The 18,458-nt window shown below is 37.7% G+C and overlaps 1 protein-coding gene across 1 annotated transcript in view; it reads left to right on the forward strand.

Moving 5' to 3' along the window:
* Positions 1–1,895: 1,895 nt before the first annotated feature.
* Galk (N-acetylgalactosamine kinase) overlaps positions 1,896–18,458 on the forward strand; it is a 146,036-nt gene continuing 129,473 nt past the window's right edge. The window contains exon 1 of the mRNA XM_090406143.1: positions 1,896–2,032. The gene's annotated coding sequence lies outside the window, so the exon portion shown is untranslated. The remainder of the gene's footprint in view (positions 2,033–18,458) is intronic.

The raw sequence follows: 18,458 nt of genomic DNA on the forward strand, positions 1-18,458 counted from the left end.
GCTCCTGGCATTAGTATACGTAAAATGCAAAATCCCACTGCCATCCTCATGCTTTATACTAACTATCCATTCTGGTCTGTTACCTGATACTAACTTAGGCATTTTATTCGCATTCTTACACTCAACTGTTTTGGTGATATCTGTGTAGCCTCTCAATAGATTTCTCATAGTTTCCTTGATTCTGCCCATTCACTTTCACTTCATTCAACAATGTTTTTGCCAGACTTAACACCAAATCCATTGTGATGCAAATAATACTTCTTGTATAAGTCTTTTCGTCCATCAAACTCACTCTACACATCCACAAATTACACATCATTCTTCCTATATGACCTACCCATCGACTCCTTTGTTTATGACCCTCCTTCTGAGCTCAACTCTGTCATACCATAGCAGCACACCCACTATCTTAACTCTCTCATTGTTTTCATCTGTTACTTTCAGTAACGGTTTCATGTCCCTCATACCATACTTTTCTCCTTTCAAATCATTCGTTACAATCAAAATAGTCAGTACTTTTACTTTGCCATTTTGTGCTTAAATAGCCTCATTTCTCAAATAGCTAATTTGGTTAAGTTTTGCACCCGGGATGCAAATTTTGTCACTCTCTTGCCAATTACACCTCTTATGAGAGAATAACTGTACAAAATTCTCTCTCTCTCTCTCTGTCTCTCTCTCTAATTTTCCTGCTCTCTAAGACAAGCATTCCTTTCTTTTTTTTCCCTCACATTTCTCTCTTTCTGTTATCAGCTGATCCACTCTCCAGACGTTCCTGCATGCGCACCCGCTTCGTTCTATCACTCCGTAACGTTAATTCTCGTTAACTCTCTCATTACAGCCAACTCTCGATTCTTTACATCCGTCTAACTACCATTCTTTCGATCATTACTTTTGCTCTCTCTCCCCCCCCCCCTCTCTCTCTCTTTCAATCGTGTCACTTTCGATCTAACCTTCAATGCTGTCTTCCGTTACACCATCGCACACATTTTCACGCATATTCTCTGTTCCGTCCACTGCTTCAATCTCGTAACCTGCCCCGCAGTTCTGACCATTGCTTTCATAGCATTTTCGGCACCCCCCCCCTCTCACCACTATCACTTTCAAAGCCAAGTCCACTCGTTCTTGGTAATGCGTACATCTCGCATACATTGCACTGAGGTGAGTCTCTCTGGTTTAATTCTTTAAATTCTGGTATGGTTTTCTCTCCTAGAAACTCGGGTTTTTCATCCCGGGTACAGAGAAATCAGCCTTCAGAACACACGCAATTTACAGACAAAGAAAAAAAAAAACTGTTGTTGGTGATGATGGGGAATAGATAGCGATGATGGTAGTAGTGTCATAGTTGGAGAATTAAGTAATAGTGGAGAGGATAAGATTTATTTAGAGAAGTGGAGTAGTAGCAATCTCACGATGAGTCCTTGGACTCCCTGGAGGTGTCAAGTAATAATAATAATAATAATAATAATAATAATAATAATAATAATAATAATAATAATAATAATAAACAATGATGCCTTGAACTCCATTGTTCTGCTTCGCATTTGTGCCATGTGCTGATTCCCTATACGGGAACAACATAGGCGTTAGCGGATTGATGTCTAAACTAAAGAACTTAGCTTTCAGAGCTCTCCAAAATTTATTTATTTATAAATAGTAATATACATTAGGTTTCGACAGCCTTCTTTCCAAGGAAATAAACCACTTATATTTTTCAGCTTCCAGCTGGCATTTTTTATTTATTCACAAATTATTATTATTATTTTATTTTATTAATTTTTTTTCTTGATTTTGCTTCCCGTACGAATTCCTCTTGAATTCCACCAGATGGCAAAGTTTTGTTTTGGTTACAGCTAGTGACGTTCGGCAATCATGTGCTTGCCGGCTTTTTAGCGGATTTTGTGATGTTCGTTTTTCGTACATTTGCTGAATGTGAGCGGTGGGATCAAAAGGCAAATTTTTTTTTTTATAGTAACATATGTTTTATTTCATGCTTTTTCTAGTTTGAAACTCGTCTACGAAATTTTAAAGACTAGTAAGTGTTAATATTCAAGTGACTTTTGGATATTGTTCAATTATATCACGCTTTTAAGGGAAAGAGGGATTTTCTAAAACTTGACTTTTGATGTCGGAAACATGTCGAAACATTTTGGAAAACTGAGAAATCTGGCATGTTAACTGTCGAATGCTAAGGGAATCCATTTATTGAATTACCTTACGATTTTTTATGTCGTTTTCTCGGTTATGGCTATTGTGACAGAAGTAAGTTAGGAAATTGCTGAATTAGGAAATGGTTAAAAAAAAAAAAAGAAAGAAAGAAAGAAAGAAAAAACTTAAGGACGCTCTTTTAATTGATGTCATTAGTTGAAAAAATGGAATGTTATTGAAGAGCAAAATTTAAGGCTGGATGGTAAATGTTGAAGAGGAGCCGGTTTTTATCGCTCGTGATTGACGTCAGCATGGGAGCGATGGTGGAACTCGTAGTGTTCCGTGAACTTATATATTTATTGAACAGTACCGTGTTTTTTGTTATGCAAATGCTTACTGCAATGCATTCCCGCTTAAACAAACCAGCATCGTTAATGAAATGTTATTTACATTTCATTAAAATGATCAAATTTTACAAATTATGAGCTATAGCAGACATGGAATTTTTATTGAGATTAGAATACTTTTGAGGTTTCCTGCAGGATTCTCTAACCAACATCCGAACTACAAATGGCTTGTGCTCAAAGTTTATTTTCTGTAGTGAATCCTTGGTGACAGTTTGCAAATAGAATGTGTAACCAAGCCTGATTTTTCCTTTCATAAGGAATCAGGAGTAGGCCATGCGTTTTCAGCAATTCTCCTGTTTTATCCACATGAATGAAATGCTCAGGACCGCCGGGTGCATATCAGGCGCCATTGTGCAAACTTGAAAAAAACGCCCCCCCCCCCTGAAAGTCCATGAAAGTAATTAAAAAAGGAAACATTTTTATAATTATAATATATATTTATTACAGTACATTGGTAATCACACATGAAAAAGTAAAGTATACAATTATATGTATAACAAAATAATTTTGGATCATATATACATAAGAAATACATAACTTTATAAATACAGTCGCAGCATGATTGACATCATGTACCTTAAAATCACAAAATTTGTACCCTTCATACTTAAAATTCTTAATTAATTCACCCAAGTTTAAACTATCCATAATATCATTTTCCATAGATATTATAGAAAAATCTGTTAAACGTTCTTGGATTGTGGTTGATCCTAAATAATTTTAATTATTTTGAGTTCGAGAAACTTCTTCCCCCTGAAGCCACAGATACTGACAGTGTTAGATAAATTCTTAAGCCGACTGAAATGGTCAGAAACATATCAGGTAAATTGTTCTCGTATATGAAGTTCAACAAATTATGAAGAGCCTCCTTAGTTCAGTTGGCATAGACGAAGCCCTTTGGTCTGAAAGACCTGGGTTCGATTCCCATCCATGACATGAGGAACTTTTATCTGGTCTCTTTGATGACATGAGGAACTTTTATCTGGTCTCTTTCGACTAAAGGTGATTTAGGCGGCCTCATACGGAGGTAGAGGATTTTTTCACCCAGAAACTCTGGTTTTTTGTCCCTTAGAACAGGCAGACAGATCTACAGTCAAAAATACCTACTTAAAATCTCTCATTGGGAGGGCTCAGCCGGGCTCAGCCTAGGGAAGACGTATGAGGAAAAGTGGGGGAATCCCACATGACAACAACAAATTGTGAGGGAATATATCTTTTTTTATGAAACATTGTAAAGTTTTGAGTTGCTCGAAAAGGACATTGCAATCAATATCACATCCATTTGGATTTAAAGCACAGCTTGATTATTCAGTTTTGTCTGAAGAAGAATCTGAATTTTCTTCACCTTCATCTTCTAATGTCCTAGAGCAGCTATATCAGCTTCTACTTCTTTTAAAGTCACAGCACTACTACCATCTTCCGTTTCTTCCTTATCTTTGGTCCGTTCTGTTTCTTTTGATGTTACCGCAGCACTGACAACAAATTCAATATCAGTAGACAAAATCTTTTGTTACTTTTCTAAATATGTCTGCAAGAATTTATCTAAGGAACCAGCCAGTTCTTGTTCGATTTGCAATTTCTTTACTCTTCTTTTCCTGTATTGGGCTTCGGACAAAGTTTTTTTTTTTTTCTTATATTTTTTTTTGTGATGTCTACAATTCAATATTTAAAATTTAAATATAATAATTAATTTTTAAGAATTTTCATGATGGGTTGGGTTATATATAAATAAATTAATTAACAAACTGATTAACATTATTTGAAATCAATGTTAAACACATTAATTTCTCAAGCATTATGCTACAACCTTTTACAGTATAATAAATATCACTTACCCTTAGGATTATATTTGCAGGCTTCGCTTGAAAAGCAGTCAGTTCAAATATACGTAAGATCACACAAGATACAACAATACAATGAAATACTAGATGTGTGCAATCACAGCTATACTATGTATAATTGAACACAGGCCAGATACATCATACGGACATTGTATATATAATTCTGGGATTCCTTAAATGTTGCCATAAAAATAAATTTTATTATACATATAATCAATCAGAATGCTGCCCTTGTGCTGTGAACATCCTGCACACCCACACACACAGCAGCCCTGGAAGTGCTGGAGGAATAAGGCAAATTATTGTAATAACAACAGTTTTCATTTTAGGGATTCTTGGGAGGTATTGAAAAGGTTAGTTGTATTTGCTTATTATTAAGAATGCAAGACTTGGATACATGTGAATGGGGCATCTCTGTGGAAGGCATCATGCATGCATTAAAGACAGTTTTGTGTCAGTAATCTGGTTATGCTTTATAGTAAAGTAACAGCAGTATTTGACAGAAGAGATGTATATTCAGTTAAATGTACTGAACAAGAAATTGCATTATTGATTTTTTTTTTCTTTATTAAAATACCCAAAGTAACTTCAGCTAGGTTACTAGTATTTAGAAACAGATGACTTCATATCATGCTTCATTGTCCATTTTTTATGGTAATTCTATCCACAAATTTAACTGTACTACATATAGTACTTCAATACCTTGGATGTAAAGACCTATAGAATTATACTGTTTAGGAAATGCATATGAAGGAAGACTTTAAAGCACAACATGAGGATTGAATGAATTTCAAAAATTCATTCATTCCTCATTTTTCAAATTCATTCATTCATTCATTCCTCAATTTCAAATTTGAAAAAATTCAAAAAATTTTTCTTTGTGTTTGAAGTTGAACTATAATGGGGTTTGAATAGCTGCTGCATGCATTTTAATAGATTTTGAAGAGTGGGATTATTAATTTTAATTGTGGTAGACATTGTCTGTGAAAATATTTGTAGAAAATGCAAACAGCAAAACAGTATCCGTGTGAAAGTGAGTGAGGTGAATTAGTGAGAGATGGACCACATTATTCGTGTGTAGAAGCCTAAGTGCTGTGAGGACATCATATTGGAGGCCTAATGGATTGTATACAGCACTCAGAAAGGATTAAAACAGAATTTAATACTTCCTATATATTTTATCTCAGTAAATGAGACATCTTCAGAGATTACAAAAAAAACTAATGTAACATCAAAAACAAATAATTAGTGTCACCCACGTGGTTGGGCTTAGTATTGTGTTTTGATGTTACATTAGTTTTTTTGTAATCCCTGAAGATGTCTCATTTACTGAGATGAATTATATAGGAAGTATTAAATTCTGTTTTAATCCTTTCTGAGTGCTGTATACAATCCATTAAGCCTCCAATGAGGGGTCACATTATTGTTATTAGCTGAGACCTCCAGGAAGTCAAGAACTCATTGAAGGAGGCTATAAATCCCCCAAACTAACTGTCATAGCTTCCCTTAAATTCATTTATACTAGATGCACTCTACCCCTAAAGGCAAACTATTCAACTTATTGCTCTGTGAAAGAAAAACCTAGCTCTTACCCCTTTCTTGGCTGTGAACAAACTTAACTTCCATGGATGTCCCCGTGTTCTCTCCCCACCTTCCATGTAACAAAATATTTCATCAGCTGCTATCATATAATACCCATTAAAAAGTTTTATCATATCGCTCCCTCTTTCTCCTGTTAACCAGAGTCTATAATCCCCATACTCGCAATCTGTCCTCATAATTTAAATTTCATAATCCGGATGTAATCTTTGTAACTCTTCTTTGCACTCTTTCCACAGCTTCTTTATCCCCTTAGAATCCAGGAGAAATCTGCACAAAATAATCCAGGTACACCTGTTTCTTTATAAAGCCTTATAAAGAGACAAAATGACTTCCTTATCCTTACATGTCAAGGTTCGTTTCAACATCACAATTATCCTCTGAGTTGTATTTGCAACTTTTGCTATATGACCTTTGAACTTCAAATTCCTATCCACCAATATGCTAAGATCTCTAGCCTTCTCAGTTTCTTGTAGCATAACCCTGCTGATATAATATGCCGCTGGAAATGCCACTTACCAACATTAAACTGATTAGCCATTTTCGTTTGCCCAAATTTCCAGCCTATTCAAATAATTTTGTAAGTGCTGAATATCAGTAGAATCACTGATTGCCACCAGCAAACAATTGCACATTTGATGTTAGACCCTGCCTGATGTCATTCATGTATAGATTTAACAATAGTGGCCCAAGGACCCTGAGGTACGTCACTGGTCATCTTAAATTTGGCAGATTCACACCCATTGTATACCACTTTCTGATATCTGTCTGTCAACCATCTCCCTGATTCAATTGAAGAGTTTATATTCCAATCCCTCTTCAGTTTCTCCAGTTTATGCAACAGCCTTTCATGCAGTATCCTATTAAATGCCTTAGAAAAATCCAACATTATCATAGTGTATCTATTCCTTTTATCCAACTTGACTGTAACATTGTTATAAAATATGAGCAAATTGCTAAAACATAACCTTCCTTTAGTAAACCTATGCTGCTCCTTGCAGAGTATGGCTTGTTTATCTACCCATTTCTGTATTCGACTTCTTACCAGCTTTTCTAAAATCTTCACTTCCACACCAGAGATACTGATAGGTTAGTAGGTAGATACATCAGTTTTTGCACCACCTTTGTACAATGGAACTTATACATTTCTTCCATTCCTGAGCTGAGACTCAAGTTGTACAAACATGTGAAAGGCCTAGTCAGTTTGGCTGAACATTCCTTTAACAAATGGGTTGATATGGAAATGTTGATGGTAGTGACTATAAAATGTATAATCAAATTAGCCAAGCAAATAAGAAAAGAGTGATCATTATGGGCGATATAATTATGGCAATATAGAGTGAAATGATGAGATAGCAACTGGAAATAAAGAAATTGAGTTTTTGAGGGATAACTACCTCAGGCAGTATGTAACAAAGGGCACATGAGGATTGAGGGTCTTGGATTTGATCATCTCATCAGAGGATGTAATTATAAATGAAGTGTCAAATCGCCTGCCAATTGGTGAGAGTGACCATGAGGTGGTTACCTGGGTGGTTGCCAGCAGTGTGAAGACCTCTGTAAGAAAAGGGTATATGTGGAACTACAAGGGGTGTGATTATGAAAAGTTCAGTAGACAGCTTGCAGATATAGCATGGAATGAGGAGTTAGCTGGAAAAGAGATCAATGCAGCTTGGGGGATTTTCAAAGACTATAGTAGATGCAATGTCTAAATGTATTCTAAGGATGAGAAGGTTAAATAATATGGCTGTCAACAGAAGATGTGGTCACTGGAATTGAATGTGATGGGTACAGTATTTTCAGGGAGGATAGAGAAGATAGAACAGGAGGAGGAGTACTGTTGATGATAGCTGATGTGTTGCAGCCAAAGAAAGTAGTATATCATGATGATAGACATGTGAATGAGAGTTCATTTGAGGCAGTCTGGTGCGAAATAGTGACCAACGCAATCAAATATACAGTTGGATGCTGCTATAGGCCAGGGAGTACAGGGGGAGATATTGAATTCATGCATCAGCAACTTAGTGCAATGAGTGAAGGCTTAGTGATTATTATGGGGGATTTTAATTATGGTGATATCAATTGGAAGGAGGAAATATCACGTAGCAAAAAGGAAATGGAGTTCATACATCTGCTACGAGATAATTACTTGAAACAGCACGTAACTGAAGGGACACGTGGTGTGAGAGTGTTGGACCTGGTTATTGGTTCAGAGGTTATGTGCATAAGTAAGGTGACCTCGTTACCTCCAGTTGGTGAAAGCGATCATGTGGTATTGACTTGGAAGGTTGCAAAATCTGTGGATTTTTCTATTAAGAAGGGGTATGTACGAAACTACAGGTTAGGCAATTATAACAAGCTTCGGAGTGAGCTTGCAGCCATCCCATGGCAGAACATATTGCAAGGGAAAGATGTTAGCAGTGCTTGGGATAAAATCAGTGGGTATCTGAGGAAAGCAATATCAGATTGTGTCCCCATGGTCAGGAGGTCAAACAAGGCAGGCATTAGATGGATGAGCAGTAGTATCAAGCTTGAACTACAAAAAAAGAAAATGTTATGGAGAATTTACAAGGAGAAGGGCGATCAGGATACCCATGAGCAGTACAAGGCTCAAGCTAGGAAGGTTACCAGCATAGTAAGAAAAGCTAAATCAGATTATGAGAAGACCTTAGCCAAAGAGATCAAGGGTAATCCCAAAGAGTTCTTCCGCTATGTGGCAAGTAAGAGGAAGAATGACTTCGGAAGGATAACCTTAGTGGGTGCTGATGGTATTGAGGTGACAAAATCAGATGTAATAGTCGAGTTACTGAGTGATCACTTCTCAAAAGTCTATCACCCAAGTGAGGATATCTCTATACCTATAGCAATACCTAATGTGAGAATTGAAGCTAAAGAATCAGAGGTATTAAATATATTGCGAAACTTAAATGCAAACACTGCGGTAGGCTTAGATGGACTATCAGCTCGGGTGTTGCGTGAATGTGCAAATGAATTGTCAACCCCTCTTACCTGGATATTTAATTTAAGTTTGAACTCTGGTATGGTCCCTAGGGAGTGGAAGTTAGGCAAAGTGGTTCCTTTGCATAAGGGTGGCTCTAAAACTGCAGTATTGAATTACAGACCAATCACCATCTCAGGAGTAGTGGTAAAAGTATTGGAAAAGTTGGTTAAAGACAAAATTCAAGAATGGGTGGATCAGGATATGATACTCTATAGAGGCCAACATGGTTTTGTTAAAGGTAGATCCTGCCTTAGCAATCTATTAACTATCCATAATAGAATAACATCAGAGTTGGACAAAGGAACTGGCTACACAGTGGTACTTCTGGATTTTGCTAAGGCTTTTGACAGGATACCCCATAGAACACTGTTACGCAAATTGGAGCAGATGGGAATGGATATTAAATTGGTGATATGGATAGGAGAATGGCTCAGGGAGAGATACCATAAGGTGGTGTATGGAGGAGCCGAGTCCAGAATGAGGCAGGTGACCAGTGGTGTGCCTCAGGGCTCTGTGCTTGGGCCAATGTTGTTTAATTTGTATATAAATGATATAGGAAACGGCTTAAAGGGAGATATTCAGTTGTTTGCTGATGATGCAAAGTTGTGTAGTGCAATAAAAAATCAAGCTGATGTTGAAAGTTTGCAGGAGGATTTAAATAAGCTGGTAAAATGGGCAAAAGAAAATGGATGTCAGTTCAATGTGGAAAAGTGTAAAGTCTTGCATTTTGGGATTAAAAGATTACCAGCTGTGTACTACATAGATGGAAAGGTACTCCAAGAGATTGATGAGGCTAGGGACTTAGGGGTATTGGTAGATAAGGAGATGAAGTTCAGAGGACACATTGCTAAGGTGTCCAAGATTGCACATAGGATTACTTGGTTGTTGAGGAACACACTGACATCCAGAGATAAAGAGGTTATTATTCCCCTTTATAAAGCATTGATACTTCCACATTTGGATTACTGTGCTCAGGTCTGGTCACCTGGATTCCTTGGAGATGAGGAGGCTGTGGAGAGGGTTCAGAGAAGAGTGACCAAGTTGGTGAGTGATATAAAAAATGCTCCCTACATTGATAGATTGAGAGCTTGTGGATTGCAGAGATTGGCTGATAGGCGAAGAAGAGGGGATATGATAGAAACATTCAAATTACTAAAAGGTTTTTATAGGATTGATGCAGGGGAAATGTTTCAGCTGTGTGATAGTGATGGAAGAACAAGAGGTCATCTCTGGAAATTAAAGAAGAGTGTGGTTAACAAAGGTGTCAGAACAAGGTTTTTTGCCTGGAGGGTGGTGAATGAGTGGAATTCATTGCCTGACTTTGTTGTGAGCTCTTCATCTGTAAATGAATTCAAGAAGAGATATGACAGATATTGTTTTGCTAGTTTGGGTCTCCCGCGATGAGTCTACTGACTCCATGGAGATACCCGTAATAATAATAATAATAATAATTAAATAAGGGAGGTATGAAATGGATGAATAAAGAGATTAAGCATGCAAAAAAAAAAAAAAATAAGGGCATTGTGGAGGCAGCATAATAAAAGTGGAAGTAACCAATTTCATGAGGTCTACAAAGACCAGGCAAGGCAGGTGACTTGGTTGGTGAGGGTAGCTAAAGAGAGGTATGAACAGCAGTTAACTAATGAAACCAAAAAAGAATCCTAAGGAGTTTTTTCGATATGTAGCCAGCAAAAGAAAGAATGATTATGGAAGGATGAAATTGATTGGAGAAAATGGTATAAAGACAGGTGTTGCAGAAAGTGTGGTGGAGATACTTAATGAGCAGTTCGTAAAGATCTTTCAATTTTGTGAATGTGACTTCCTGAAGAGATTGAGAGCAGTTGATGATGGGGAAGAGAGAGACTGACTGTAAGTGAGCAAGAGGTGTATGGAGAGTTGAGCAAACCAGATGTAAATAAGGCTGTGGGACTTGATAATATATCACCACGTATTCTGAAAGAATGTGCCAGGGAGTTGACTCCAGCCTTGACATACGAGTCTTGCACTGGGTCAAGTTCCTAAGGACGGCAAGGTTATGTCACTTCATAAAGGAGGTGATAGAACTCAAGCATCAAACTATAGGCCTATCTGTATGTCAGGTGTTGTAGTTAAGTTGTTAGAGAAGCTTGTGAGAACTAAGATTCAGAATTGGATTGACAACAATAGTATTATCTTTCATGGACATCATGGATTTACTAAAGGGAGGTCATGTTTTAGTAATTTACTTATTACAATAAGGTGACTGCTTCCATGGACAGAGGAGAAGGATACACAGTGATATACTTAGATTTTGCAAAGCCTTTAATAGATTACTGCATGATAAGTTGATAGTCAAACTAGAGTAGATGGGGTTGGATATTAGATTGGTACATTGGATTGGAGACTGGCTATCTGATAGGTATCAACAAGTTGGGAGCGATATCCAGGAAAAGGAAAGTTACTAGTGGTGTACTTCAGGGATTTGTTTTAGTGCCATTGCTGTTTAACTTGTATATTAATGATATTGATGAAGATTTGGATGGAAATATTCAGTTGTTTGCAGATGATGCAAAGTTGGGATGAACCATGAAGAGTAGAGAAGATGTTGCGGCCTTACAAGAAGACTTGAATAAATTGAGTTATTGGACACAGGAATGGGGATGTGAGTTCAATGTTGCAAAATGTAAGGTTTTAAAATTTGTAAACAAATATGGGATGCAGAATTTGTGCTTGGTGAGGATATATTGTCGGAGGTGGAGGAAATGAGAGATCTGGGGTGATAGTGGATAAGGATCTGAAATTTAGGGGGCACATGGCCGAAATTGTGAAGACAACACAAAGGCTTCTGGGAATGATGCAGAGGACACTGACTTGTAGACGTAGGGAGATTCTTGTTCCATTGTATAGGGCTTTGATTAGGCCACACATGCCATATTGTGCCCAGATTTGGTCACCTGGTTTTCAGAAGGATGAAGAGATGTTGGATAGGGTCCAGAGGTGACTGACTAAGGTAGTTTCTAACCTCTGGAATGTTGAGTATGAGGAAAGATATAGAAGATGCAACTTGCAGAGTCTGATGGACAGGAGGAAGAGAGGAGATATGATAGAGACCTACAAGTTATTAAGGGGTTGTTATAGGATCAATGTTGGAGAGGTTCTACAGAAAATAAGTGGGAGATCAGGGGAGAACCAGAGGTCATCTCTGGAAACTGTATAAAGAGGGTGTGAGTAGGGAAGTGAGAAACAGGTTTTTTTCATGCAGAGTTGTGAATGATTGGAATGCCTTGTCTGAGAGTGTGGTATCTGCAGAGAATTTGAGTGTGTTTAAAGCACGGTATGATGAGCTGTGTGTATGGACCTCCTAGATGAGTCTTTGACTCCATGGGGTCTTGGGTAATAATAATATTCTGTCTGTCCCTATACACAAATTATTATTATTATTATTATTATTATTTATTTATTATTATTATTATTCAGGCCTCCAAGGAGTCAAAAGACTCATCGAGGGAGGTCCTTTCTAAGACATAAAGTCTGTCAAGACTCATCGAGGGGAGGTCCCCCCCCTGAGAAACACAAAGTTTATCATACCACTCTTTAAACTCACTGACCGTTCTCGCTCCCACCACTCCATCAGGCAATGCATTCCACGGCTCAACCACCCTCCACACAAAGAAACCACTCCTTACCCTCTTGCTCACAGTTTCCTTTCGTAACTTCCAGGGATGGCCTCTTGTCATCACTCCTTCCCGCTGATCAACCAAGAGAAAGAACTCCCCAGTGTCAACTCTGTAACCACCTCTCAACAGTTTAAAAGTCTCAATCATATCACCTCTCCTTCTTCTATCCACCAAACTCTGCAGTCCACATTCTCTCAGCCGATCCTCATAACTATCCTTGTACAGTCCTGAAACCATCTTTGTCATCCGTCTTTGTATCCTTTCCACAGTTAATTTATCCCCTTCAAATCCTGGGGACCAAATCTGAGAACAATAGTCCAAGTGTGGTCTGATCAGAGACTTATACAACGGAATGATAACCCTCTTATCTCTGCAGGTCAGTCTCCTTCTCATATTAGCAGCAATCCTCTGTGTTACCTTCACCACCTTTGCAATATGTCCCCTAAACTTCAGGTTTCTATCAATCATCAACCCCAGATCTCTTGTCTCCCCTACTTCTTCCAGTATAACTCCTCCCATAGAGTATGCAGCATCCCATCGATGTTTCCCAAACCTCAAGACCTTACATTTTGCTGCATTAAACTGACACCCCCATTCATTTGCCCATCTATCTAGCTTATTTAAATCCTCTTGCAGGGCTACCACATCTGCACTATTACTAATAATCCTTCCCAGCTTCGCATCATCCGCAAACAACTGAATATCCCCCTGCAATCCACTGGCTATGTCATTGATATAAAGGTTAAACAATATAGGTCCTCGTACTGAGCCCTGTGGGACCCCACTTGTAACCCTCTGCCTCCTGGAAACTGCTCCACCATACACAACTCTCTGATACCTATCAGACAGCCAATCCTGAATCCAGTTGACCAATCTGACATCCAGACCCATGTGCTGCAACTTAAATATCAGCTTATCATGTGGCACCCTGTCAAATGCCTTCGCCTAGTCTAAGAAAATTGCAGTATATGCCTTTCCCTCATCTAATGCTCTTGTAACTTTATTATAAAAGGCTAGCATATTGCTAAAACAAGAGCGTCCTTTCACAAATCCATGTTGATTCTCACAGATAACATTACCGTCATCTGCCCAATGCTGTACACAGTCCCTCACTACTTTCTCCAAGATCTTAACAACTACTGATGACACACAGACTGGCCTATAATTAGACACTTCCAGTCTGTTACCACCCTTATGCAATGGCACTATCTTACCTTCCTTCCATTCCCTGGGCACCTTTGCCAAAGCCAGACTTTCATTGAAAAGCCACGTTAAAGGTATTGTCAATTCCCTAGCACATTCTCTCAAAACTCGTGGCGAAATACCATCCAGTCCCACAGCTTTAATGACATCCAGAGTACTCAGTATCTGAAACACACTCTCCTCCTGTACCTCCAGACCTCGTACCAGTCCTATCCCTCTAGCATTAAAACTGACTCCTCTGGGATGAAATACTCCAATAAAGTGTTCATTGAACAATTCCACTATGTCCTCTGCATCAGTCACTCTATTCCCATTTTTATCCCACAATATCATTCTTCCACAGTCATTTCTCCTCCTACTGGCCACATAGCTAAAAAATTCCCTAGGATTTTCTTTGGATCTTAGGGCCAATCTCCTCTCATATTCCAGTTTCGCTTTCCTTACCACACGAGTCACTCTTCTGGCCTGTGTCTTATATTCCTCATGCATCTCTTCACCTGTCTCCTTATATCTCTTCCATAGCCTCTTTTTCGCATGCAAAATTCCTATACGTGTTATGCAACAGCTCTTCAACCTTATTTTCACGAACCTCTAACTCTTGATCCAATGTAGCAGTAGCACTGTGCACCATGTAACATACACCTGTTTGATATATCTTAGCAAAGCGAGCACTCATTAATTGAACAATCTCATTAGCCTATAACACTCAAGTACCATCTGCATTCAATAAAGTTATTCTTTCACATTCTTTTTTTTTTTTTTTTTGCTTGCGGCATAACGATAAAATTCTTTTGGATTACCATTAGCTTGCATGATCAATTTCTTTTCATACTCCAGTTTAGCTTTCCACACAACACACATTACTTTTCTGGCCTGAGCTTTATATATTTCATAACTTCTCTCACTCTTATTCTCACGATATTCTTTTCACATCATCTTCTTGTGGATCTCTTGCTTAATAAGGTTGCACATCCATTTTACTCTCAACCTATTTATTCTTCAAACACTAGATACATTCAGATACCACCTCATTTAAGCACTTTTTCAAACATTCCCATGCATTGCTGACATTTTTTTCATTTAGTATCTGATACCATGGGACCAAAGATAGTATTTTCCTGAGTTGATCATAATTTCCAGCTTTGTAGTTCAGCATGTAACCTTTTCTAATTGGAGCATCACGATGACTGTCACCAACAGGTGGTAAAATAGCCATATTTTTGAGAGAGACCCCCTGCCCCTTCTGATGTTATGAGCAAATTCAACACTCTTTCACTTTGAGTTTCTTCTTCCACATGCTGCTTGAGAAAGTTGTCTTGTAACAATTCAAAAAATTCCTCTTCTTTCTTATCGTGAGATTTCTCTTCTACCCAATCAGTGTTTAGAAAATTAAAGTCACTCGTAATGATCATTCATTTGGTACCCATAAGGCTGAATTGCCGATGCATTTCTTTGTCCCCTAAAACTGAGTCACCAGGTCTGTAGCAACACCCCACCATATATATTTCATTCTGTTAGCCTCCATGTCACACCAGATAGACTCAAACTCACTGCTACATGGGACATTGTTACCATCATTGTTTTCTTGCGTTTCTACCCTAACTGGACTGACTTAAGTTATCTGATATCATTAATATTAGTACTCCTCCTCTCCTATCTCTTCTGTCATTCCTAAAAATATACCCATTACACTCAATCCCAGTTACCATATCTGATTCTGATAGGTTTCACTAATGTCAACAATCTTAGGCAACATCATTTTCAATAAAGCAATGAACTCATCCCCTTTGTTTCTAATGCTCCTGGCATTTGTGTATAGTAATAAATTACCATCTAGCCTATTCTTATAATTAGATATGCAGTCTATTTGCAATCTATTTTAATCATCCTAATTACTGTTTTCTCTACTCAAATATATAATAGTAACCACTTAATCTATACAGGAAGCCCTTAAGGATTCCCAATTGTGAGAACTGTATTTGGTGATTGGACAGATTTGTAATTTGTATAGAATTAATAGTCATTAAGAGAAAGTAATGCCATGAGTAATAGTAATTTTTTGGATGCTGAAGTGATCTTTGCAATGTTTGTGCCAAGAAAGATTTGAAGTTAGATTAGTCCCAAAGAAGATTAATCCTATCTTGTCTTGAGATTTGGGTGTTGTCTGTAGTAAGACTGAAAAAAAAAAAAGAACAATTAGATATTGCACCTTTTGATTAAAGACTTAAGTTCGATTCTTATTTTGATAAAAGGCATCTTTATATAGGCTTTTCAACTGAAGATGAGTTAGCCATTCTCATATGGAGGTAGCAAGATTTTTTTTCTCCTGGAAATTTGAATTTTTATCCTGCATACAAGCAAATTGGCCAACAGTACAAAACAAATTTACAGACCAAAAAATACTATTGGTGGTGGACAATAGATGGTGTTGTGTATTGATGGTGGTATTATCGTAGTGTGTAGTTAGAGGATTAAGTAGAGGAGGAAGCGAGTTGTTGTGGAGTAGTGTGCCCTCCTGCAATGAATCCAAGGACTCCTTGGAGGTATCATGTAATAATAATGATTTATTTTATTTCATTGATTTTTTTTGGCAAGACATAAAACAGAATTGAGTTTAACTAGCATTGAAATTGACAAGATTTTAACAATGCCATTGAAGAATGGTTTTGAGATCTTAATTGAAAATTGTAGAAGCTGATGTTCTGGAAGTTTTAGTATTTGTGTATTCAAGGATTGTCAAATGAGAAAAGGAGTGTGGTATACTATCATCAGCAGATTTATTGGATTTTCAGTCAAAGTTAGTTTCAACGGTTAAAGATCTATCCACCATCGTACAATGTGAGCACAGAGAGAGAGAGAGAGACTAGTAACCCAGTTGCACAAGAAGATAGACCATTTGATGAAAGCTTACTTAATAGGCCTTTGTGCCAAACCAAATCATATTCTTCAAAGATATAAAGAGCAGCTGCCTGAGATTCCCCAAACTTTTCCATAGCACATGTCCAAAGGTGGATGACATAAGCAAGCAGATCCCCTGTTGATTGACAACAGGAGAGAGAGAGAGAGAGAGAGATCCTTGAAAATTTATTTATCACTAGGTTAGACTATAATATTGCTAGAAGTGCCTGGTAGCTTGCTCCACCTTTGCCACGAGTTGCCTTGGTGTTGCACTACTTACTGGATAAGATAGTACAACACTATATTTAGTCCTGAAGATATTTTCAGGCGCAAACTTTGTTTGCTCTCACTGGGATAAAGGATTAAACTAAATCTATTATAGAGAGAGATCCTGTTTATTGGCAATGGTGGAATCCATACTGGCAATCATTTATTAGTCGAGTAGATTCAAAGCAGCTTAAAAGTTGAATGTTGATGGTATTTTCCATCTCTTTAAAAAGAACTAAAGTGGGTCAAATTGGTCAGTAATTAGATGGGAAAGATTTGTTACCCTTATTAGGAATAGGCTAAATATGGACTAATTTCATGGCTGCTGGATAGATACCACTGGAATACAACAAAATAAAAAAGTGACACAGTAGTCCTTTTCATTTCAGATGTGCATTATGGGAAGGGTCACTACCCAGGATGATTTGATCTTTATGGAGCTTTCATCAGGTAGAGCCAGACCCATGGAGATACTGAAAACTAAATCATTGGTAAAAGTCATATTTCCATAAATGAGTAGGAAAAGTGTGAAAGTGTGGTCATTGCAAAGACAGTGAATGCATTTAAGGCAGCGTGGTTTGAGCTGTGTGTGTATGTGACACACAGATCTCTCACGATGAGTCTTGATTATATGGAGGTTTGTTGATGATAATTATAAAGACTGAATATCGGTATAAACGTGGGAAACATAGCTTCATCCCAAATGGAGAACTGTAGAACAAGTAACATATTTCAACTATTTAGCAAACTAGTTGTATCTTGTGGGAGCCTCCACAACTCAGTTGGTATACACAAAACCTTTATCTGGTCCTTTTCGACTAGAGGTGAGTTAGCTGGCTCATATGGAGGTAGAGGATTTTTCCACCAAAAAACTCAGGTTTTTTTTTGTCCCTCAGAACAGGCAAACTGGTTCTGTGAGCACACACAGATTTAGAGTCATGAATACTTATGACTATGCGTAGGGATAGGGTTCTCACATGTCATTACACCCGTAGTTAACCATGAGTTGCATCATTGGTGGTCAACCTCTTAGATAGGGGATGGCACATGAATGGGAATGGAATGTATCTTGTGGATCTGAGAACTGAGTTAGGAAAAAAATAATTGATCAAAAATTAGAGGCCGCAGATACAAGAGTTCTGAGAAAAATTAGAAGAGTGAACAAGTTGAATGAATGAATGAATGGTAAGATTATATGCTAAATTAAGATATCAGCAACTTGTTATTGTTAGCATTAAAGAGTGTGTAAGCAGAGCTAATTTATGGTGATGTGATTACTTAAAGCAGAATAGGAGGGAAGATTATTAAAACAAATGTCTGATACTAAGATGGCAAGAAAAAGATCCAGAGGAAGATGAAGATCTAGATGGATTGATGCAGTCACTATCGAAGTGCTGACAACTGATAGACAATTGAAGAGAAATTGTTAAATGAGATTTGT

Source organism: Typopeltis vanoorti, chromosome 16, assembly GCF_054136105.1.
Source record: "Typopeltis vanoorti isolate ZY-2024b chromosome 16, IOZ_Tvanoo_1.0, whole genome shotgun sequence".
Taxonomy (NCBI): domain Eukaryota; kingdom Metazoa; phylum Arthropoda; class Arachnida; order Uropygi; family Thelyphonidae; genus Typopeltis; species Typopeltis vanoorti.